This window comes from Ailuropoda melanoleuca, chromosome 3 (genome assembly GCF_002007445.2).
Source record: "Ailuropoda melanoleuca isolate Jingjing chromosome 3, ASM200744v2, whole genome shotgun sequence".
In the NCBI taxonomy this organism is placed as follows: domain Eukaryota; kingdom Metazoa; phylum Chordata; class Mammalia; order Carnivora; family Ursidae; genus Ailuropoda; species Ailuropoda melanoleuca.
This window is the reverse complement of record NC_048220.1, coordinates 65,898,697-65,924,020: the sequence shown is the minus strand read 5'-3', so window position 1 is coordinate 65,924,020 and position 25,324 is coordinate 65,898,697. Positions and strand designations below refer to the sequence as shown.

The 25,324-nt window shown below is 38.7% G+C and overlaps 1 long non-coding RNA gene across 1 annotated transcript in view; it reads left to right on the top strand.

Moving 5' to 3' along the window:
* Window positions 1-24,788, top strand: part of LOC117801533 — a 42,841-nt gene extending 18,053 nt beyond the window's left edge. The window contains exon 4 of the long non-coding RNA XR_004624148.1: window positions 24,413-24,788. This is a non-coding gene — a long non-coding RNA (uncharacterized LOC117801533). The remainder of the gene's footprint in view (window positions 1-24,412) is intronic.
* The last annotated feature ends 536 nt before the right edge of the window (window positions 24,789-25,324 follow it).

The following is a 25,324-nucleotide window of genomic DNA, read 5'->3' as shown; positions in this document are numbered from 1 at the left end:
AGATTGTAGAGAGAAATCAAGGTGGTGATAATGGATGGTAACTAGGGATAATGTAAATAGGAAGAGGGGACAGCTGTGGTTGACAGTGGAGAAGTGTTACGCTGATGAGAAAAGACATGTGAGTTTACACAACAAAACATACAGCAACAACGTGCACACACACATTATGAAAGGTCTCATTCTCTTAATCTGGCCAGTGGAAGATGAAATTCACCCAGGAGGGAGAAGCCGCTGAAAGGTACTGAAGGTACTGTTAAGTACCAAGATGGAAGCTTGTCTTTTGTTCAGGAAAGGACATTCAGAAGAAGGGTTAATTAATCCATAGTTTATGTTATTTATTTTTTTAATCAGTGTAGACTTGTAGAGTGACCTGGATATACAAGGTGGAGTTCCTAATAAAGTATTTCTGTGGTATGATCCTAGCTTGATACCATGCTCATTTTAATTAGCTGATTAATTCTTATGTGCTGGGTACTGTATTCAGGCAAAGATTTGGCCAAAACAGAGAAGGTCTCTACCTTTTTGGATTTGATGCTTTAGTCAGGGAGCAAGCAATAAACAAATAAATTGTATTTAAATATAAATTGTGATAAGTGCTAGTTTTATAAACTCTGATCTAATTTTTATGACTAATAAAGCAAGTAGTGTTTATTCTTGTGAATTTCAAGTTCTGTTCCTTCCCATTTGTTATTAACATTTAGTCAGCACTTACAAGCACTGTGTTAAATGCTTTATGCGTTGTCTTATTTAATACTCACAATTAATTTAAGGGGTATGTACTATTGTATTTATACAGTATGGTTAAATAATGTTCCCAAAGACATACTGCTAATTAGAGAAGGGACTGGTTTCAAACACCTAAGGCTGTTAATGTGTTGAGTTTTTTCTCCTAAGAGCTTTGCTATACTACCTCTCTGGTTAGAGGATAAGACCTATGAACCAATATGCTAATATTTCTAATTAGTTGCTACTTTGTCATCTATATTTAAATGTAGGAACATGCACAAGGAATCAACAAGGGAAGAGAATTTCTCTACCCTACCCAGGGTCATCTTTACTATCTCTCTCATCACACAGCTGGGCTGTTGAATGTTGCTATAGAAAATCACAAAACTATTCTGACTGGATCTGTACAGAGTCATGCTTTCTAATTTTATGGCTGCTCACAATTCTTTTGCTGACTCCCTATCACATTTCCTACAGCAGCATTTCCACCCCATCCTCCTTCTCAGCAAAAGCCTTTATTTCTGGCTTGACTGATAATGTTTGGAAGTGTGTTCTATTGGAGAACTCTTTTCCTGGTCCTCTTTGTTTCCGTGTTTTGCAGGAATGAACAGCATTGGATGAGTACTTCCTGTTTCCGCCTGTACTCTTTACTCTTACCCATGAGAATGAGTGATTTAGTTGATAGTTGGTGCAAATAGACTCTGACATCCACAAGTCCCCATTCTTTTTATTGGGTAGGATGTATGTTTCAATTAACTGCTTCCTTTGGTTCCCTTCTAATACGTCTTCCAGAGTAGCTGGATGTATTCTCTTCTTTCCTTCTCGTGACTACTAATCAGGGCAGGTGGAGCCAAGAAAGCATCTGTTTACTTATCATCTACCACAAAGTCCATATACATCAATCGTCACATTTACTGTGTGGCTCTTATTGATCTAGGCTCTGAGGGGTGTCTAAAGATTTTTAAGACTATTCAGGTCTTCAAGAACATTACACACTGATTGGCAAAATAAAGCTGGTAACTGTAAAATAAGGCCTACGACTATAAAAAAAATCTATATTTCTAAGAAACATACAGACTATAGAATTCCAGAGCAATAAACAACAGTCTATGTCAACCATGTAAGCAACAGAGTATGGAATTCCAGAGAAATAAGAGATCACTTCAGTGGAGATGATCAAAAGGAAAGGTCCTTTTCAATGAGATGATCAGGAAAATATTTCAAATTCTCTACCGTCTGAATACTAAAAACTTACTTGAAATTATAGGCCACCATTCCTCCATGAGAACATGAAACAGTGCCCTATTTGATTCCCTGTTTCAATTAATCTTTATAATGGTGCTCTGAGGAGGTATTCTTATGTGCATTATATGGACACAGAGCTGCCTAGGAAAGTCCTGAGAGGTTAAATAATGTGCTCAATGTCATATGGTTAATAACTGGTAGAAAACGGAAACCCAAGTTTGACTCTTTTGATGTTCATGGTGTTTTCTTAAATCCAGGGCACTTTTCCAAACTGGTGTAGAATGAAGGACACTGGGTGAGATTGAGAAGGTCAGGGTTGAGTCTTGGATTGGTTATTTTATAGGTGTGTGATCTTGGACATTTTACCTTTCTACTCTTCACTGTCTTTTGTAGAAACGGAGATATAAAATCCTACCTACTTCAAGAATTTTGGGACAATGAGCATTAGATAACGCATCTGTTTTGTAGTGTTCTGAACTAGAACTTTATTTTGGCTAAGAGCTGTGTAAGTAACCACGCTCTTAACTCAGCAGCATGAACAGAGATTGGGTTCCCTGGAACCAGACTGTGGATGGGGTGTTGCATGCCAAGGTTTTGCTGGAGAGTGGTCTTGGACGATACATTTAAAGAAGTTAAGAAGCAATGTAGTACTGGGCAGAGTGAGCAGCTGAATGGCAGTACAGTTGCAAGCGAGGCCTCAGCTGATCATTGAAGGATCTCTGAGGCTGGATGGCTCTTCAGAGTTGACTCAGATCAAGGCAAAGGAGCCTGTAGTTTTGTTTCCCTGAATAAGCCAGTCAACGAGTTACCTCTGCCACCTTGATGTTCCCAATAGCCTGAAATGGGGATATCTGTCCTCAAAAGGACATCTGGGTAGAGCACTGAAGGGTCTACTGAAAAAGATGAAACCCTGAGAGCTCTACCACCTCTGCCATGTTCTTTCCATGTTTGCTCCTGTTTCTTTGCTCTTCTAACCCTGTGCATACCATCCATTTGGCACTTTCCTCCCCACCTGAACTGTGACTGCAGGGCCATGTCTTACAACTCTGAGCTTCCAGCACTGAGGAGAGTACCGACACTAGGTAGAAACAGCTCCGTTAATATTTGATGTTGGTGATGTTAATGGTGATGATGATATACCAACTGTGCTGCTCGGTACTGAGGAGTCTGGAAAAGAAGATAAGGCATGATTGATTTTATTTGCCAAATATATAATTATAGCATGTAAACTAAAGGATGTGAAAGAATTGCTATAATTACCAAAGTACGTTAGATATACAGAAGTGCTCAATATATTTCTGTAGAGTAGATGAGTAAGAAAATGAGTAAGAGGACAATTAAGGGGCACATGGTTGGCTTTAATTCTGAGCATAACTCAAGATCACTTTGGACTGTGGACTGGAAAGTCAGAATGATTCCCTGAAGATGGTGGTCTTGAGTTGGGCCTGACAGTATGGGTGGCATAGAGATTAGAGAGGAAGGTTGAAGAAAATGCAGTGGGATAGGTCAGGGAATATTTTATGGCAGGAAAATCTCAGACCTGACGGATTTGGGTATGCACAGGGGCAAGTAAGGACACTTTCCTTGTTTGGGGTGAAGTATATTTGTGAGTGAATTGCAGGAAACAAGGCTCAGTAAATAGAGGGATTGGAATAGATTGTGAAGGGCTAGAGGAGCTGACAGTACTAACTCATGATGGGGTCCTTAGTTGGGGAGTGAAAAATTGAAAAATGTATTTTTAAGAGATGGATGGCTCAGAATGGACTGGAGGGAAATCAATGAGAGTCAGAGAGACCAGACAGAAGGTTGCAGTGGCATTTAAATAGAAGTGATGAAAGCCCGAGCAAAGGTGGTTGAAGATGGAATGGAGTGTAAAGGTGGAGTTGAGGGGTTAATCTCCAGGAAAAAAAATATGAATTAATAACATGCTGATTTTTCCCACTTTTTTATTCCTTAAATCTAAACATGTTGCTAAAGATCAGTAACAAAGGGACTTCAAATTTCTGAAGTATTTATCATTTTTAAAAAAAATAATGCCATTATCCACAATATCTATGATTTTAGAAAGATGGAGACTTAGCTACACAACACAACCAGAATGACTATTTTGACTTAACTGACTAGGCTAGGTAATCCTAACTCAGTCTTTTCACTCAAAGAAGCCACTTAGTATCTGCCCTCTGTATAACTCTTCAAAGTGCGTTCCCCTTTTTCAAGTGACTAGTTAAAACAGTGTCTCAATTTAGCTCAAACATTTAAACCAACTGTACAACATTATTTATCTCTATCTTCTTCCCTCCTTCCCTACCTACCTAGTCACTTACCTACCTACCTGCCTACCTACCTATATCAGTGAAACCAAAGTTAGATCATTTATTTCCTGAGCTAATTTTGTAGTGATTTGGTTTTGCCTCAAGGCAGATCTGGTACAATATGACTTTGGTTGAAAGTATGTTTCTTGTAAGTGGAGACATGATGAGTGATGTATGTGGTATTTATCATAAGTATATCAGCTCTGACATTATTTCATAAGTGCAAAGTATATCGGAATTCATTTTTCCTTTGTTTTTCATCTGTTCTAACTTAAACTGCTGTATAATTTCATGAAACAAAACATGAGTCTACTTAAAAAGTGACTATCCTCGGCAACTGTGTGGCTCAGTCAATTAAGCGACCTGCTTTCAGCTCAGTTCATGATCCCGGAGTCGTGGGATCGAGCCCCACATTGAGCTTCATGCCCAGTGGGGAGCCTGCTTCTCCCTCTCCCTCTGCTGCTCCCCCTGCTTGTGCTCCTCTCTCTCTCTCTCTCTCTCTCTCTGGCAATCAAATAAATAAAATCTTTAAAAAAATGACTGTCCTGAATGAATCCTTAATTTAGGGCTACCTAAAATTCAAAATCTATTCTTTTTGTATTTCTATACATTTTTCAATGTAACCGTACCTATTAATTAATTATATTCTTACAATTTTACTTCACTGGTTTATCCCATTGTGATTTATATAAAATTATCCTATCTTTAAAATTTATTAAACATGCAGCAAAATAGTGTTTGAGATTATGCTCCCAATTCATTTCTCATCTTAGATTGCTAGGCAGCTAATTTGGAAGGGAGAAGCATAGTTTTCTCCATTATGTTTTTTGACATATCTAGTCTTCATATTTAATATTTCAAAGATGACAGCCATTACATTGAATTATTTTAAAATTTAACTTTTTATTTTGAGATAATGGTAGATTCACATGCAGCTGTGAAGATATAACAAAGAAAGATCTATGTATTCTTTACCCATTTCTTTCAATGGTAACATCTTGCAGCACTGTAGTGTAATATCACAACCGGGATTTTTACAATGATATAGTCAATTTATAGGATATTTCCATCACCACAGTGATTCCTCATATGTAGTTTTATAGGCTTACCTACTTTTCTTCTGTCTTCTCTGTCCTGTTCTCCACTAACCTATGGAGAACATTTCTTTAATTTTAGCATTTCAAGAATGGTACATAAATAGAATCCTACAGTATGTAACATTTTGGAATTGGCTTTTTTCACTCAGTATAATTCTCTGGAGAGTCATTCAAGTTGTTGCTTGTATCAACACGTTATTCCTTTTTTATTGTTGGGAATTCTTTTTTTTATTTTAATGTTTTTTTATTTTAATGTTTTTTTTATTATATTATGTTAGTCACCATACAGTACATCCCCTTTCTGATGCAAATTTCGATGATTCATTAGTTGCGTATAACACCCAGTGCACTATGCAATACATGCCCTCCTTACTACCCATCACCGGTCTATCCCATTCCCCCACCCCCTCCCCTCTGAGGCCCTCAGTTTGTTTCTCATAGTCCANGAGCCTGATGTGGGGCTTGATCCCATAACGCCAGGATCACGCCCTGAGCCGAAGGCAGACGCTTAACCGCTGTGCCACCCAGGCGCCCCAACATCCCCGGTTTCTGATGCAAAGTTCGATGATTCATTAGTTGCGTATAACACCCAATGCACTATGCAATACATGCCCTCCTTACTACCCATCACCGGTCTATCCCATTCCCCCACCCCCTCCCCTCTGAGGCCCTCAGTTTGTTTCTCATAGTCCATAGTCTCTCATGCTTCATTCCCCCTTCTGATTACCCCCCCTTTCTTTATCCCTTTCTTCCCCTACCGATCATCCTAGTTCTTATGTTCCATAGATGAGAGAAACCATATGATAATTGTCTTTCTCTGCTTGACTTATTTCACTTAGCATTATCTCCTCCAGTGCCGTCCATGTTGCAGCAAATGTTGAGAATTCGTTCTTTCTGATAGCTGAGTAATATTCCATTGTATATATGGACCACAGCTTCTTAATCCAGTCATCTGTTGAAGGGCATCTCGGCTCCTTCCATGATTTGGCTATTGTGGACAATGCAGCTATGAACATTGGGGTGCATATGGCCCTTCTCTTTACTACGTCTGTATCTTTGGGGTAAACACCCAGTAGTGCAATGGCTGGGTCATAGGGTAGTTCAATTTTTAACTTTTTAAGGGACCTCCACACTGTTTTCCAGAGTGGCTGTACCAACTTGCATTCCCACCAACAATGTAGGAGGGATCCCCTTTCTCCACATCCTCTCCAACAATTGTTGTTTCTTGCCTTGTCTATCTTTGCCATTCTAACTGGCGTAAGGTGGTATCTCAGTGTGGTTTTGATTTGAATTTCCCTGATGGCTAATGATTTTGAACATTTTTTCATGTGTCTGTTAGCCATTTGTATGTCTTCATTGGAAAAGTGTCTGTTCATATCTTCTGCCCATTTTATGATTTGTTTATTTGTTTCTCGTGTATTGAGTTTGAGAAGTTCTTTGTAGATCTTGGATACCAGTCCTTTATCTGTGGTGTCCTTTGCAAATATATTCTCCCATTCCGTGGGCTGTCTCTTAGTTTTTTTGACTGTTTCCTTGGCTGTGCAGAAGCTCTTTATCCTGATAAAGTCCCATAAGTTCATTTTATCTTTTATTTCTCTTGCCTTTGGAGATGTGTCGTGAAAAAGGTTGCTCTGGCCGATGTCATAGAAGTTGTTGCCTATGTTCTCCTCTAGAATTTTGATGGATTCCTGTCTCACATTGAGGTCTTTCATCCATTTGGAGTTTATTTTTGTGTATGGTGTGAGAGAGTGGTCAAGTTTCATTCTTTTGCATGTAGCTGTCCAATTTTCCCAGCACCATTTATTGAAGAGACTGTCTTTTTTCCACCGGATGTTTTTTCCTGCTTTATCAAAGATTAGTTGCCCAAAGAGCCGAGGGTCCATTTCTGGGTTCTCTATTCTGTTCCATTGGTCGATGTGTCTGTTTTTGTGCCAGTACCATGCTGTCTTTGTGATCACAGCTTTGTAGTACAGCTCGAAATCCGGCATTGTGATGCCCCCAGCTTTGTTTTTCCTTTTCAACAGTTCCTTGGAGATTCGGGGCCTTTTCTGGTTCCATACAAATTTAAGGACTATTTGTTCCAGTTCTTTGAAAAATGTCCTCGGTATTTTGATCGGGATAGCATTGAAAGTGTAGATTGCTCTGGGTAGTATGGACATTTTAACTATGTTAATTCTTCCAATCCATGAGCATGGAATATTTTTCCATCTTTTTATGTCTTCCTCAATATCTTTCAAAAGTGATCTATAGTTTCTAGCATATAGGTCCTTTACGTCTCTGGTTAAGTTAATTCCAAGGTAACGCATGGTTTTTGGTGTTATTGTAAATGGGATGGATTCCCTAATTTCTCTTTCTTCAGTCTCGTTATTCGTGTATAGAAATGCAACTGATTTCTGGGCATTGATTTTGTATCCTGCCACCTTACTGAATTGTTCTATAACTTCTAATAGTTTGGGAGTGGATTCCTTTGGGTTTTCCATATAGAGTATCATGTCATCTGCAAAGAGAGACAGTTTGACTTCTTCTTTGCCGATTTGGATACCTTTGATCCCTTTTTGTCTTCTGATTGCTGTTGCAAGGACTTCTAGTACTATGTTGAATAATAGTGGCGAGAGTGGGCATCCTTGTCGTGTTCCTGATCTTAAGGGAAAGGCTTCCAGCTTTTCCCCATTGAGAATAATGCTTGCAGTAGGCTTTTCATAGATGGCTTTTATGAGATTGAGAAATGTACCCTCTATTCCTACACTCTGAAGGGTTTTAATCAGGAAAGGATGCTGTATTTTGTCAAATGCTTTTTCTGCATCAATTGAGAGGATCATATGGTTCTTGAGTCTTTTCTTGTTGATATGATGTATCACATTGATTGATTTGCGAGTGTTGAACCATGCTTGCATCCCAGGTATGAATCCCACTTGGTCATGATGGATAATCCTTTTAATGTACTGTTGGATTCTATTAGCAAGGATCTTGTTGAGGATTTTGGCATCCATATTCATTAGAGAAATCGGTCTGTAATTCTCCTTTTTGAGGGGGTCTTTGCCTGGTTTGGGGATCAAGGTAATATTAGCCTCATAGAATGAGTTTGGTAGCTTTCCTTCTGTTTCTATTTTTTGAAATAGCTTTAGGAGAATAGGTATTATTTCTTCTTTGAATGTTTGGTAGAATTCCCCAGGAAAACCGTCTGGGCCTGGAGTTTTATTATTTGGAAGGTTGTTTATCACTGACTCAATTTCTTCATAGTTAATTGGCCTATTTAAGAAATCTATTTCTTCCTGTTTCAGTCTTGGTAGTTTATAGGTTTCCAGGAAGGCCTCCATCTCTTCCAGATTGTTTAGTTTTTTGGCATATAGCTGTTGATAAAAGTTTCTAATAATCCTTGCAATTTCAATGGTGCTGGTCGTGACCTCTCCCTTTTCAGTCATAATTTTAATAATCTCAGTCCTTTCTCTTTGTTTTTGGACAAGTTTTGCCAGTGGTCTATCAATTTTATGGATTCTCTCAAAGAACCAGCTTCTAGTCCTGTTGATCTGCTCTACTGTGGTTCTGGTCTCTAATTCATTGATTTCTGCTCTAATCTTGGTCAACTCCTTCCTTGTCAGTGGGTTAGGCCTGTCCCTCTGTTGCTGTTCCAGTTTCTTGAGGTGAGAATATAGAAACTGCATTTTAGATTTTTCTATTCTTTTGAGTGAGGCTTGGATGGCTATGTATTTCCCCCTTAGGACTGCCTTTGCAGTATCCCATAGGTTTTGGACCGTTGTGTATTCATTCTCGTTGGTCTCCATAAATTGTTTAATTTGTTTTTTGATTTCCTGGTTTATCGAGTCATTCTTGAGCAGGATGGTTCTTAGCCTCCAAGTGTTTGAGTTTCTTCCAGGTTTTTCCTTGTGGTTGAGTTCCAATTTCAGAGCGTTGTGGTCTGAGAATATGCAGGGGATAATTTCAATCTTTTGGTATTGGCTGAGACCTGTTTTGTGTCCCAGAGCATGATCTATTCTTGAGAATGTTCCATGGGCATTTGAATAGAATGAGTATTCTTTGGTTCTGGGGTGTAGTGTTCTATATATATCTATGAGGTCCAACTCGTCGAGTATGGCATTCAAAGCCTTTGATTCTTTGCTTAGTTTTTGCCAGGGTGTTCTGTCTATTTCTGATAGTGGGGTGTTGAGGTCCCCTACTATTACTGTGTTCTTATCTATATGTCTCTTTATTTTGGTTAAGAGTTGGCTTGTGTATCTTGCTGCTCCCCTGTTGGGGGCATATATATTAATAATTGTCATATCCACTTGTTGAATACTTCCTTTAAGAATAATATAGTGCCCTTCTGTATCTCTCTCTATGGCCTCTAGTTTAAAATCCAGTCTATCTGATATGAGAATTGCTACTCCAGCTTTCTTTTGAGGTCCATTTGCGTGGAAGATGGTACTCCATCCCCTTACTCTAAGTCTGAATGCATCTTTGGGTTCAAANATTCGCTCTCATTTCCGCCCTTAGAGATTCTATATTCTCATTAACATTTTCATTAATACTTTTTTCAAGTCTACACATCATCTTGACCATTGTTATTCTCAATTCCATTTCTGATAATTTGGTTATATTCATATCTATCAATTCTGTGGCAGAGGCCACAGACTCATTATCTTTTCTTTGCTGGGGGGGACTTCTCCTTCTCGTCATTCTGATGAGGAGAGATTGCGGGTTTGTCCAGAGCCCAAATTATTGACTGGGACCCAGGCCGTGTGCCCTTGTTTTATAGGGATCTTAGGCATGTGGGCTTCTTGATTATTCAGCCTGCCTTCTGGGGGAGGGGCCTGCCGCTCCGATACTCAGGCAACCCTGTTTGGGTAGAGTCTCCGTGTCCCCTGCGTAGGGGGATGGGGATGGGCACACTGTGAGCCGGTATTTCCAGGCTTTTGTTTTCTGGCGGCTTTCCCTGGTGGTCTGCTGCCTCTTCTGAGAGTCAGAGCAGCAGTGGCTGAATCTCAGCCTCTGTCTCAGAACAGAGGGATCGCGGACCGTTCTCCACTGATGTTCTGGCCACTTTAACTCTGTTTCTGTTTGTGCTGCTCAACCCTGCAGCGTCCTGGGATGTGCGCCCCACACCCGGCGTCCCAGCCCTCACTTCCAGGGCCTTCCCGTCTCTGTCCTTTGTGTTTCTACCACTGCCAGCCGCCAGCCTCCCCCGCGTGCTCCAGGAGCTCCTGGTTCTCAGTCTGGTTCCAGTGAGTACACTGGAGCTCCGGTTTTCCATCTGGTGGCGTGCATTCCCTGGCTCACGGTCTCAGTCAGCTGTCTCGCGGGTGCCGTCCGCGAGTCCGTCTGCTCCCCCATGCAGCTGGCTACCACTTCCCGGTGCCCGAATGCGGCTTATTGTTGGGTAGTATTCTAAGGCATGAGTATGCCACAGGTTGTTTAAACATTCACCTGTTGAAGAACATCTGGGTTGTTTCCAGTTTTTAGCTGTTATAATAAAATTGCTATAAATATTCATTCATTCATTCATATGTAGATTTTTGTGTGGATATGTCTTCATATCTCTGGCATAGGTGCCCAAGACTGCAATTGTGTTTTTTAAGAAGCTGCCTATCTTCCCTAGGGTAGTTGTACTAGTTTATATTCTTACTAGCAATATATAAACGATCGTTTCTCTGCATCCTTGCCCGCATTTGGCATTATCACCAATTTTTTATTTCTACCATTCTGATAGGCAGGTAGTAGCACGATAGTGGTTTTAGTGTGTACTTCCATAATGGTTAGTGATGGCCAGTATTGTTTCATGTGCTTATCTGCCATCTGTATAGTATCTTCGGTAAACTATTTCTTCATGTCTTTTATCCATGTTTTTTAAAGATTTTATTTATTCATTTCACAGAGAGAGTAAGCATAAGCAGGGGGAGTGGGAGAGGGAGAAGCTTAACCAACTGAGCACCCAGGTGCCCTCTGTTACCCATTTTATATTTGGATTTTTACTACTGAGTTTTGAGACTTCTTTGTAGTATTCTAGATACTATTCCTTTGTTGGATATGTGGTTTTCAAATATTTACTTCCATCTCTTGTAAAACCAAAGAAGGTTTCTTGTAAAACAAAATTTTTAAAATTTATTGAAGTCCCATTTACCAATTTTTAATTTTATAGATCACTGTTTTTAGTGTCGAGCCTAAGAAGTCTTTGCTGAGTCCTAGCTACTGAAGATTTCCTCCTGTGTTTTTTTTCTAAAAGTTGTATAGCTAGAAGTTTTGTATACAAGTCTGTGATTCATTTTGTGTTAATTTTTGTATATGTCACATTTTTTTGGGTTTTGTTTTGTTTTTTGTTTTGCATATGGAGTCTAATTGGAAAGTCCATCCTTGCTGATTGAATTTCTTTTGTAACATTGTCAAATATCGGTTGAACATATAGTGTGCTACTATTTCTGAATTTTTTTTCTATTGGTCTACATATTTATCCCCCCAACAATATCATGCTGTCTTCATTGTTGTAGCTATCTGGTAAAACTCAGTATCAGGCAGAGTGATACTTCCCACCTTACTCTTCTTCGTCAAGATTGTCTTAGCTATTCTCATTTCTTTTTCCCTTTCACATACATTTTAGAGTAATATTTTCTAAATGTACGAAAATATTGCTGGGATTTTTATAGGAATACATTTGGAGAGAATTGACATCCTTACTCTGTTGGCTTTCCGATCTAAGAACGTGGAAAGTCTTTCCATTTATTTAGATCTCCTTTGAGGGGTGTTGTGTGATTTTTAGCATTCAAGACCTATACATGTTTTGTTAGATTTACACCTTAGTATTTACTTTTTTTTGAGTAGCTGTAAGTAGTATTACATCTCTAATTTCAGTGTCCATGTAAGGATTACTAACATGTGGTAATATAATCATTTTTTCATGTTTACTTGCATCCTGCAATCTTTCTGAACTCATTTATTACTTTTAGGAGTTTGTTGTTGGTGTTACTGTTTTTAAAGATTTGTTGGGATTTTCTATATAGACAATCACGTCATCTGCAGATAAAGACATTTTTACTTCTTCCTTTCTTATCTATATGCTTTTCTTTTCTTTTCTGGCCTGATTGCAGTGGGTAGAATTTCCAGCATCTTTTGAATAAAGATGGTGAGAGGAGACATGTCTTGCCTTGTTCCCAATTTTAGGGGAATACTATTCAGCTTTTTAAAAAGCATGTTAGCTGTAGGTTTTCATAGCTGCTTTTTATCAAGTTGAGGAAGTTTATGTCTATTTGGTTTTTTTTTTTTCCGGACAGTTTTTATTACAAGTGGGTGTTGAATTGTGTCAAATGACTTTTCTGCTTCACTTGAAATGATCCCATGAATTTTTCTTTAGCTTGTTAATATGGTATATTACATGGATTGATTTTCAAATATTGAACAAGCACTGTACCTCTGGAATAAGCCCTACTTGGTCATGGGATATAATTATTTTTATATCTTGCTGAATTACACTTGCTAAAATTTTGTGAGGGATTTTTACATCTGTATTTACAAGGGGTATTAACCTGTAGTTTTCTTTGTTTTTTACTTTCTTTACTTGGTTTTGGTACCAGAGTGATACTAACTTCATACACTGAATCAGTAAGTGTTCCTTCCTCTTGTATTTTTTGGAAGAGATTTTGTAGAATTGGTGTTAATTCTTCCTTAAAGGTTTGGCAGAATTCTCCAGTTCTCCCTCTAGGCCTGGAGGACTGATCAGGGTAGTTTTTCAGTTACAAATTTAATTTCCTTAGTAGATATAGGACCATTCAAACTATCTGTTTCATGTAGGATGAGCTGTAGTAATTTGTGTTTTTTGAGGAATTGGTCAATTTCATCAAAGTTGTCAACTTATGTGGAGTTGTTCATAGTATATTCTCTTATTATCCTTTTGATGTTATCAGAGTCTATAGTGATATCTCCTGTTTCATTCCTGATATTGGTAATTTACATCTTTTTTTGTCAATCTTGCTAGAGGGATGTCAATATTATAGCTGTTTTCTAAGAAACAGCTCTTTGTTTCATTTGTTTTCTTTATTGTTTATTGTTTTCAGTTTTATTCATTTCCTCTTTAATATGTCATTTTGCTTGATTTGGGTTTGTTTTTCTCTTCTTTTTCTAGGTTCTTAAGGCAATAGCTTCAATTATTGTTTGAGATTTTTACTTTTTTCTAATATGTGAATTTAGTGCATAAATTTCCTCTCAGCACACTGTGTCCCACAAATGTTGATATGTTGTATTTTCATTGGCATTCAGTTCAGTATAATTTTTTTCTTACCTTGAGACTTCCTCTTTGATCCATGGATTATTTACAAGTATGTTGCTGCGTTCAAAGTGTTTCGAAATTTTCCTGTTATATTTCTCTTATTGATTTCTAGTCTGAGTCCATTATGGTGAGAGAACATACTCTAAATGATTTCATTTGTTTTCAATTTGTTGAAGTCTGTTTTACAGGAACACGATAGGGACTATCTTAGTATATAATCCACAAGCTCCTAAAAAGAATGTGTGTTTAACAAATGTCAATTAGATCCTGTTGGTTGATGGTATTGTTGACTCTTCTATGTCCTTGTTGCTTTTCTGTCTAGTTCAATGGGTTATTCAAGAGAGGTGTTGAACTATCCAATACGTTTGTGGATTTGCCTATTTCTTCATTTAGTTCCACTAGTTTTTGTTTTAGGTTTTTTTGTAGCTCTGTTGTTTGGTAAATGCACATTTAGTATTATTATATCTTTTTTGGTGATTGACCCTTTATTATTACATAATATTCCTCAGTGTCTCTAGTAGTTTTCTTTGCTGTGAAGCCTACTTTGTCTAATATTAAGTAGCCATTCCTATTTTTCTCTGTGGTGTGATTGTCTTAAATATTTCCTGTAGACATATTTAGAACCACATTAGACAATGTTATAATTCTTTGCTTTATCAAACATAATTTAGAAAACTCAGGAAAAGATGATACCCATTTACCTTTTCCCCCTCTCGATCTGATACCTGTCTTCTGCTTTGGAGCACTTTTTATTAAAGTTGCTATTTCACATTTCTTTTCCAGATCTGTAAGTCTTACCACTCTCCCCTGCTACCAGCCGCTACTTATCAGCTGAACTTGTTTTTATTTTTAGTGTAAATGCTCACATATTTAATAGTACCTTTAAAATTAGCATTACTGCATTTAAAATGGTTCCAAAATTTATCTACAAATGACAATAGAAATCAAAAAATACAAACTTGAAGTAAATAATTTAACATTAACTATGGTACAAATAAGAGTAAATGTGTGAGTCAGTTATGTCACAGCTATATTCCACTTTCTTCTGGAAGAAAACAAAATCTAATTGTTATATTTTTAAACAAAGCTAACAAAGATGATAAAATCCTGGAATATAAAAGGGATATGTGAGAAAGAGCATTCACAATAAGCTCAAAAATTTTTGAGACACACATTTGATGTGTACGCTGGTCTGCAGCAAGATCTTCACATTGTCATGTGACATTAAGATTGCAAAATAAGTAAAAACAGGGTTTTTATCTTAAACTAATTTTTACCAAGAGATAGGCCTGAATAAAAGCCAGTTGAACCTTTGCCAGGCCCCAGGCATATGTACAAGGAATTGCACAAGCATGAAAAAGCAAAACCACAGTAAATCACATGATTTAAGTAGACAGATGCTGCAGGTGAGTACGGCTTTTGTATTTAATAAAAAACTAACTATGCTTTCATTAATATGACTTTACATTCTATATTTTTCCAAATTTACATTTCTCAAATACAATTTACATTATGAATTTTTTTTTTGTTTCTAAGTTATTTCTTATCTCCACTTTCTATTTTGCTGTGAACTTCAATACAAATGATAAATCTTACTGTTTTAAAGTACACTGGTTATTTATACAGTAAGGGCAAATGGAAGAAAAAGTTCCAGATTTGTATCCATAAAGTTGTGTGGGACGTTACTTATTAGATTGTAGAGTCTGATTAGAGACCTCGGGAAGTACTCCTTTCTCTCTGGCCTTTTGTGTGGTAGACCTTGCTCTTTGGGAACATTTTTCACATTGCCTCTTAATTTATTGACATGCCTTTCTCTCATGAGAATGTGAGTTCCTGGAAGGCAGGGATCAGCACCTTATATGATTGTGAGCTAAACCAATGTATGAGAAGGGATGATTTTTATTGCAGTTTATTTATAACATTTTATAAATGGTAATTTTAGAGGAAATGAATCTGCTCTAGCTAGTTGCAGAAATATTGCTTTATTATCATTTGCGAAGTAGAAATGAACTGTAATATTTATCAATCTATTAACTCATATGTATTTGACACCCTCTCTGGGTTCTGCAATCTACTGATCACTGTAGGAATGTAAAAATAGTATAAAGCATAATTCTCTCCTCCTAGGAGTCTCTAGTTAGAAAGAGAAAACTAATATATGAAACAATTTAAGTAAATCTAAGCTTATATACAACCTGGGCCTAAACTGGGTGGGACAGTATGCACATTAGAGGTTCAAAGCAGGGGCAGAGCACAGAGGACTGGAGGGTCAGGGAAGGGTTCCTGGAGAAGGTGAGACTTGAGTAGGGTCCTGAAGTATGGGGTGGGGTTTGGGTAGATGGAGGAGAAGACTAGTGGTTTTGGGAGAATGAGGAGTTTCCTGAGGAAGGGATTTTAAATAGGAAATACATTTTTAAACTACAGAAAAGAACAAAGAGGTCCCAAGAACCATTGAATCTTTTGAGATTGTGCTTCCTCTTTGTTATATGATGAGGATCAATCCTATTTTTCAGAAGGACGGTGAGTGACAGATAATGAAAGAGATTCTTTGGTGAGTGGGTGGTCAGAATAATTGTTCTTCAATCCTGATGGGCCATCCTTAATCTCAGTAGTTAGAAGAAACTTAGTGAGCAAAGTCTAAAGCTTCAAATGGGGGAGAGATAATCAGAGACTTCTGGGGGAGAGAAGGATCAATAAGGAGGACTACCTTAGGCCCATGTCTCTAACTTGCAAGGGTGCCCAAGGGGACGTGAGGGCAGTGGCCTCAAACTTTTAACCAATGAACTCAGTAAGAAAAAGACTTCTGGTTAAGGATTCATTTTTTCCCCCAGCCATTGCCGAATACACAGACCCTGGCATGGATAAATATCTTTAAATTTGAAAGAGTATGCCCATGTGTAAATTTAATACATCAGTGTTTAATTATGTAAGTCATGTATTTTTGGTATTTGTTTTGAATATGATTTATGAAATGTTGGCTTGCAGAAAATTGGCACATATAGATATGTTGAAACAGGTTTAGAATCTTTATCAACACAAATTTTATATAAAATATACATTTTATATATCCTGGTAGTGTTGTCACTCTTTCTAACACATTTAAAGGAGGACACCTATTTTCACGTTGTGGGTCTCAAGGATAAAAAGAAAGGGAAAAAAAGGACCCATCAAACAATTCTCTAGGTTTCCCTAGAAAATGTTCTCTCTGCTCCATATGTGCTTCGAGTTTTAACTAAATTAAACTCATGCCTGGACCAATGTCATTTGAATTTTAAAGGTTATGTACATAGAATGTCAAAACAACCATTTAAAACACATTACTGAAGTGAAGGATTGGCCAAGATTATTTCTAAGGTTCCTACCACACTTAACATTATCTAATTCTACGAATGAGAAACATTCTATCCACTGCAAGTGGTTTGGTTTACACTTTGCTAAGCAACTGGTTGACTGGCTTTCTTGACTAGGTTCCAGGTTCTTTGGGGATGCAGACACAACCTCATGCAAAGCAGCAACCCCCTCTAATCACAAGTTGATCACAAAGTAATCATGGTAGCAGAGCAATGAGAGAGGCAGCTGTTCCAGTGCCATTTATCTGCGCACCACATGTTTGCATGAAAAATTTGTGAAGCACTTTATACTTGGAACTTGTTTTGTCTGTAACTTTTGGGAACAAGAGAACTTTTATCGCCAAGTTTAGAATGGTCTTGAATTTTATGGCTGCTTCGATTTGTATCCAAATTTGTGTCATCTGGATTTCACTCTGGTCATGTTGGCAACACATGACTTTCTGGTTCTGAGACAGACTAATTAAAAGGTGCATCGTCATCAGATTGCTAACCACACATTTTAGGGAGCTAAGTGTAAATAAATCAGAATCATGTGCACTAAATTTACTAAAAAAATACACGTGAATTTAAAAACGAATGGAAAAAAATGTCAGTGCCAAGATAACCTGTTTCTTTTCTCAAAACCCAAAACACTTAAGACGTTATTTACTGAACTTAAAATTGTAGTTGGGCTTGTCAGTTTCCTATTGGAAAGAAAAGAAGTTCAAGATGGCAAAGCAGGGAACGGAAAAATATTCTAACCAAAAAACAAAAGGCAAAATTCTATTTTAGAAGGCTGTGCTTTTCTCAGATTATGAAGGTCATTGCTATTATCTCAAGAGATAGAATTTTCCACGTAGTGTTAGAGGATGTAGTCTCAGGACTGGAAGGGGTGTGAAGGTTGTTCAGTCAGGCATTTCATCCTGGGCTTGGGTCCCTGCCACCTGGCTAGCAGCTTGTGCTTGGACTTCTCTGTGGCAGACAAGTCTCTGTTTCTTGAGGCAGCCATTTCACATTTACGGACTACTAGAAAGAAACCAATCTCTCTGAATCTTCCACCAATTGGTATTTACCCCTCAAGAATCTAGAAAATTGGTTTAATTAATTTTTCTCAGAGCAGTTTGTTTTAGTTTTTATTTTATTTACAAGGGTGAAAATTTACATGTGTTACCATAAGAAAAAGCGAATTTATTATAAGGATTCAAATAGAATGGAAAAGAGAGAGAAGCAGGCAGTAATCACACCAGCTCTCAAGGACTGGATTTTCTCCTTCCCTCTCTCCTGTTTTCCTCTCAGCACCTTGGCTGCCTTCTGAAGTTTGCTCTGTTTTCTTCTCTCTGCTGCTGAGGTTTCTCTGCTTATAAAGTGTTTTGTTCTGTCATCATTTAAGTTTATACATGGTCTTGGTTTGCTGTGGGCCATCTCTGTCCGCTGGCTTCCTTTTAGCTTCTGCCTCCGTTACTAACTGGTTCAGTCTGTCTGTGTTTTCCAATACAGATTCCATTTAGGGAGAGTCAGGTTTTACTCCAAGTGCTGGTATAGGTATGTTGGCTTGTGGACTGGCTTTTTGAGTCATAGTCATATGTCAACTACCAGTCCAATCACCGCTGCCCCCCCCCCCCCCCCCCCCCCCCCCCGAATGGGCTGTGTGCTACAGAGCACGGCCACCACATGGGTACCTAGGATGCAGGACTTCGGTAGAGGCAATATCTCTTTAGAGTGTGGAGTGTCTGGAAGGCCATAGTTGACAACCCCGTACACATTTCTTAAGTTATTTGAAGTGTGTGTGTGTGTGTGTGTGTGTGTGTGTGTGTGTTTACCTTCTTACCCTTTATATTCTCCAGGTTAAAGATTCCCAGGCTTTTCTGTTGTTGCTTATGGGACATAATATTGAGTGTCTTTACTGCTCTGTCTTCTGTACATAATTTAGTTGATTTATATCCCTCTTAGAGTGATGGCTGAAAGTTTAAAAAACATCCCAAGGTGATCTGATCAGTGAGGTTTATGCCAACTAAGATTCAATTAGCCTTTTCTGAAAGTCACCTCATCTTGTTGACTTCTAGAACTTGCTGTTAACTAAAGCCTCTAAGTCCTTTTTTGCACACGCTGCTAAGCCAGCCCTCTTCCCGCCTCATGTACAATTGGTTGTTTGTATTCAGGTTTAAGATCCTTTATTTATATTGCTTGAATTTCTTTTTTTTAAAGAAAAAATATTAATAAAACAAAACATACTCCTTCTTCTCTGCAGGCTTATATTCCCTATTGACCTTACTTGGCACATAGGAAGTCCTTAATAAATAATTGTTTTTTTTTTTTTTTAAGATTTTTATTTTTTTATTTGACAGAGAGAGAGACAGCCAGCGAGAGAGGGAACACAAGCAAGGGGAGTGGGAGAGGAAAAGGCAGGCTTCCAGCGGAGGAGCCCGATGTGGGGCTCGATCCCAGAACGCCGGGATCACGCCCTGAGCCGAAGGCAGACATTTAACGACTGAGCCACCCAGATGCCCCAATAATTGTTTTGTAACCAAATGTAGAAAAATCATTTTGTTAAAGTTTGACTTCTTAATTATCCATTAAGTCTTTTCAGATTGACCCTTAATCTGTTACTTGACATTTTTACTCCCAACCTCATGGGCAATAGTCATTTGATCTTGTGCCTTTAGAGCCAACTTCTATTCATATTCATATATTATGTGATATGTCATGTATTACATAATATACCCAATGGAATATGGGGCACCAATTAGTAAACATTAACATCCTTTGCAGCTAAAAATCAGAATCAGATGTTGCTGCCAAATGAATTTGGTCGTTTTGCTGCCAATTGAATTATAAAAAAAAATCTGGTTTTCAAAGGTTTTTGGATTTTAGAATTATGAGTAAGGGATTATTGACCGGTAATGCAGAACATTTAGACCAATGTCTGATACATAGTAGGCACTAGGTAAGTGTTATCGAAAACTTCTTCCAGTTTGGCACTGATTCATCTTACTCCACCCAGCTTGATGAAAAAGTCCATTGAGGAGGAAGGACCCCAGCTTTTTCTTGGATTAAATAGCTCCAAAAATCATGATATAAGCCAGCTTCCAATTTTTAAAGCTCAGAAATGCTGCATGTCTTTTGCATTAATTATTTTAACTCCATAGGAAAAAACCCAACACCCATGGGAATTTAGAAAATCATCCACTGAACCCATGTAGGTAGAAATCTACTTCTATTTTATCATCCAGAAACATCTATGCTGAATGTTGAGAATTTATGAAATACAGTGCAAAAAAAAATTAGGGAAATATTGGTGTGAGTTTTCCCTTTCACCCAGTGTTTGAATCATTCAATGGCAAAGACTAATTCCCCAGAAAATCTGAAGTCTTCTTCTGCAGTCTGGCTGGCTTCTCAATCAGTCTTATGTAGCAACCCTGAAGATCAGCAATTCTGTGAGCTTCCTCAGCTTTGATGGATTCAGTAGGCTACATTTGTCTTGGCCATTTGAGTTCTAGGATAGAAACAGAATTGATACTTTTGTTATTAAACTTTAAGATAAAATATAAAAAATAGCTTTCAAAGATAAAGTGTAGGAAAGCCTCCATAAATTTAAAGATTGGAATTGTATCTGCCCCTATTAAAGTTCGCTGAGTTAGTACGTGCATCATGGATTTTCTTCCTAACCTTTCCTTGCCTGAACCATCACTTTTCTTGCTCTCACTTGGGTAATATAGAGAATTTGAAGTGAATATCTCCAATTTTGCAAAAGGCTTTGGGAGATCTAATAGCAGTCTTAAAAATCTCACTGTTTAAGCACTGTAACACCAAAATTACTGAATGAAATGTCTGTTTTGTTCTTGGCAAATTTCCCTTTGGTTGTTTTTGTGGTTCTGTAGACATATTTCTCTTGGAACTGCTCGTGGAGGTTTGTTCTCCATCTTTTCTAGCATTGATATGTGTTCCAGAAGGTAAGAATACCTCTCAACTGAGACATTTAACTCACTGAAAGGCTCAGTAGACTGAGACTTTGACTCTGCTCTCCCACACAAACCATGCCCTCCAGCGCCAGAGCAGCCGCAGTAAGGGCACGAAAGGCCAATTTGTCAAAAGCAAATTTGGATCTACTTCTTCCGCTCTGGGTGCTTACATGTTCCCTAACTGCGGAGTGGGGGCGCTAAGCAAAGGGCATTATCCTCCCCTCCATCATCTGTGCTATCCATTTGTGGCCATTAGCAACGGTTCCTTGGAAAGTTTCTTTTTCTACCATCTCTGTCGAGCAAATTTCTGAGGTTTCTTCAATTAGACTTGCTACCTTATTTCAGACCCTGATCACAACCTATCCCTGGGAAAATTTTTTATTTTTAAAGTTTCTGTTGCTAAAATGCCTTCAGGTGTTACATCATCTCTTCTGGACCTCTCTTATTATTTATTTATTTACTACTGATGCAAGGGCAACTTTCTTCTTTCAGATACATGGGAATCAATATCTATCATCTATATGTCAACATTATGTGTCTATACATAATATATATTGTGTGTCTGTATACATAAATCTGTTTTAGCTTGGGCTGCTATAACAAAACACCATGGACCGGTGGCTTTAACATCATTTATTTTCTCACTGTTCTAGAGGCTAGGAGTCCATGATCAGGGTGCCAACATGGCTGGGTTCTGGTGAGATCTTTCTTCCTGGGTTGTAGAAAGCTGCCATCTCGTTTGCTTACATAACCTCTTCTTTGTTTGGAAGCAGAGCGTGCACAAGCTTTCTGGTGTCTCTCTTTACAAGGTCACTAATCCAGTCATGAAGGCCCCAACCTCATCACCTAACTTAAACTTAATTAACTCTCCAAGTCCCCATCTCCTGATATCATCACAGTAGGGATTGGGACTTCAACATACAATAGGTATATATTGGAGAAGCTCATGACCCTGGGTGCTTAGTTCTATAATCATATTTAAGACAAGTCTCTGGTTCCATCTAATTGAGGGCAAAGCTATCAATATTTATGGCAAGATGATAATTTTGTCCTTTATTTTTTTAATTGATTTTTTAACGATTCATTTATTTATTTGAGAGAGAGAGAGACAGAGAATGAGCATGTGGGGGAAGGGGGAGAGGGAGAATCTCAAGCAGACTCACCACTGAGTGGGGAGCCTGACAAGGGGCTCCATCTCACAATCCTGAGATCATGACCTGAGCTGAAACCAAAAGTACGACTCTTAACCGACTGAGCCACCCAGGCACCCGATAATTTTGTCCTTTAAAATATACTGGTAGAAGGCTGCCTGGGTGGCTCACTGGGTTAAGTAAGCCTCTGACTTTGGCTCAGGTCATGATCCCGGGGTACTGGGATGGAGCCTCATGTGGGGCTCACTGCTCAATGGGGGGAGTCGCTTCTCCCTCTGCCCTTCCCTTGCTTGTGCTCTTTCTCTCTCTCAAATAAATAGATAAAATCTTTAAGATAAAATAAAATGAAATAAAATAACATTCTGGTAGAATTAAATATGTTTTGAGAAAGTCTCAGGGTTGCTAAGTAAGCAGAAAAAGCTCAAATATAAATTTAAAACAGTTATAGGAAATGCAGTACATAATAATAATGAGACAATGGTAAATACAAAAACTCAAAAGTACCAAATATGACTTCAAACCAGTTTCAGTTTCCAATAATTCCCATAGGAAGTGCCCGTGTGATATGATGCATATGTGTCGCAGCTTTGTAAGGCACGAGGTTTTGAAATGCATTTTTACTATTTGCATTGCTGACTTCTGCTCTTCTGTTGTCACATACCTTGGCCCAGATTCTCATCCCCCAGGGCCAGGAGACCAGATTAACAGCAGTCTCCAGCGGGGAGGACCTGCGAGGATTCTGTAGGTGGGGGTGGAGGACGCCAGCTGCAGGGCAGGAGCAGAGAGGCCGTGGCTGCAACTTTTTGCCGCCTCTGATTCCCACAGCCAGTGGACAGGATATCTGAACACCGCACACTAGATTCTTCCAACCACTTTTTCTGAAGTCCATCTGAGGGAGGCTTGAAACAGTGTCTGGGATGGCAGCTAGAAGACACTGGTATGCTTGGGAGAAGATGTGGGAGGAGAGGGGAGCCTGCAGCTCCGACGGTGCAAGCCAAAGGATTGAACATCAACAGCCTTTCCAGTTAGAGAGTATGAAAAGCTAGCGGAAGCTTACGGCGAGGGGCTGTTGATTCTCTTATCAAACGTCTGTGCTGTGCTGCCTGGCAACCCCCTTTCCTGAGATCTCTGTAACAGTGTCATTATAAGCCCTGGCTGGAGAGTCAGCTCACCTGGGTTGAGTCTGGCCTCAGCCCCTTAGGAGCTGAGTGGTCTTGGGCAATTTACTCCACATCTCTGAGCAAGCTCGGTTGTCAGGTGGGCTAAAATTAGTACCTACATAATATTGTTATAGTGAGGACTAAATTAGGTAATTCAGGGAAAACACCGAACCCAGTATCTGGTGCCGAGTACCGTAGTTAGTAACTATTAGGTGTTTTTCATTTTACTGTGGCTGCTATTACTGTTTCTGTCTGAATTTGCATCCTGGCTCTGCCACTTATTAGAGGTATGGCTTTGGGTATGTTGCTTAACCACTATCTCTCTGTTTCCGTTTTCTCATCTGTAAAATGGGGATAATAATATTACCTATCTTGTAGGATTAGTATGAGGATTAAAGAAACTTAATAGCTATAAATCTGTTGGAAGAGTCCTTGGCACAAAGCAGTGCCATCTAAGTGCTGGTTAAATAATTAAATGACATTATTATCATTACACTAATCAAATTAAAGAGACATTTCCCTTGACTTTACCTAAAAAAAAATCCCAAACTAAGAATTTAAATTCTAATGAAACATGCTTGTCAAGATTGTGGAAACATCCGGTTAACTATACTTGAATTAAAAAACAGGCTAGATAGTTTACAAACCTTAAAACTACTTTATTAATGAAGCACTTTATGTTTTCAAAACATGAAAATAGTGCATTTAATTCCTAGGATTGAGATTTTCATAACTATTTACCTATGTCTTAAAACCTCCACTGCATAAAGCTTGCAGGCACCCCTTTGGGCAATCAAAGATTTGCCTCAGCAAAATGTAAAATAATAATAAAAAGGGACATTGGGCCATGAGAACTCACCACATATGCCGACAAAGGAATTATGTAAATGGATATTCAAGCTTTAGGAAGTAAAGCCATAATACTCATGGATAAAAGCTCCCCATTCTCTACCCTCCTGAAGGGAATGTGGAATGTGGGTAGGTTACTCCAGGGAATGTGAGCTCCTTCCCTCCAGGTGAGCAGTGGCCAGCAGCTAGGATGTGGTTACCGAGGTTGCTTGGGTAGGATTCCTAGGGCTCTGGATCCTAATCTTTCCTTGGGTCACATACTTCTTCGAGGATCTCCTGTGATCAGCAGACTATCTCCCCTGAACAATACCTTGTTTTTCTTCCATTTTTCAGGGAGTTTCAAAGACTGAACCATCTCAGGGTGAGAACTCCTGGTTGAGTGCTTTGGAGAAGGCCTGGGCTCCACGCGTGGGAAGAGTTCAGAGTCTGGCATCAGGAGGTTGGACTCTTCTGGGATCTCTTGAACTTTTTTTATTGTCCCTATGGAAGTGGGGCAAGTCACTCTTGAACGGCAATCCCCAAGCTCCCTTGATGGTGAACAGGAAGCCCCAGGCAGGTGTATGTGTGCACATAAGCATATATGTATTGAGATGGGTAATTACACCACCACTTCTGTGTACTTGATATGACCCAGCTTACAGCATTTTGTCCCTTTAAGTAGAAAATCTTTCTTCCTTTCTCTCTCTGTTTCCTTCCTCCTCCCCTCCCTTCTCCCCTCGGTTTCCTTCCTTCTCTTTTTTTCTTTTTTCTTTTCTTTTTTCTTCTGTTTCCTTCCTTCCTTCCTTCCTTCCTTCCTTCCTTCCTTCCTTCCTTCCCTTCCTCCCTTCCTCCCTTCCTCCCTTCCTCCCTTCCTCCCTCCCTTCCTCCCTCCCTTCCTTCCTTCCTTCCTTCTTTCCGGCTTGCAGAAGAGAAAGATGACACTCAGAAAGGTTAGGTGGGTATCCGAAGTTACACAGCTAGCCCCAGTGCCTATTTACTCTTCTTCCTACATGCAAGAAAGAGTAATTCTCTTGTCCATTCCTTGAAATATCCTTTGGATATTTAAAATTGGATGAAAGAAGGACTTGACATCAGTGGAATTTAGTTTAGTACCTTTAATAAAATCATTTTATTGAGAGGGATTATTGTCTTGTATCTTGTTTGTATGTAGAATTTTATTCTTGCAACCTTTCATTCTCTTGGTGAGAGATAAGACAAATCCAAACTTGAATTTATTTGATAATTTTGAGAAATGCAGTGAATGTA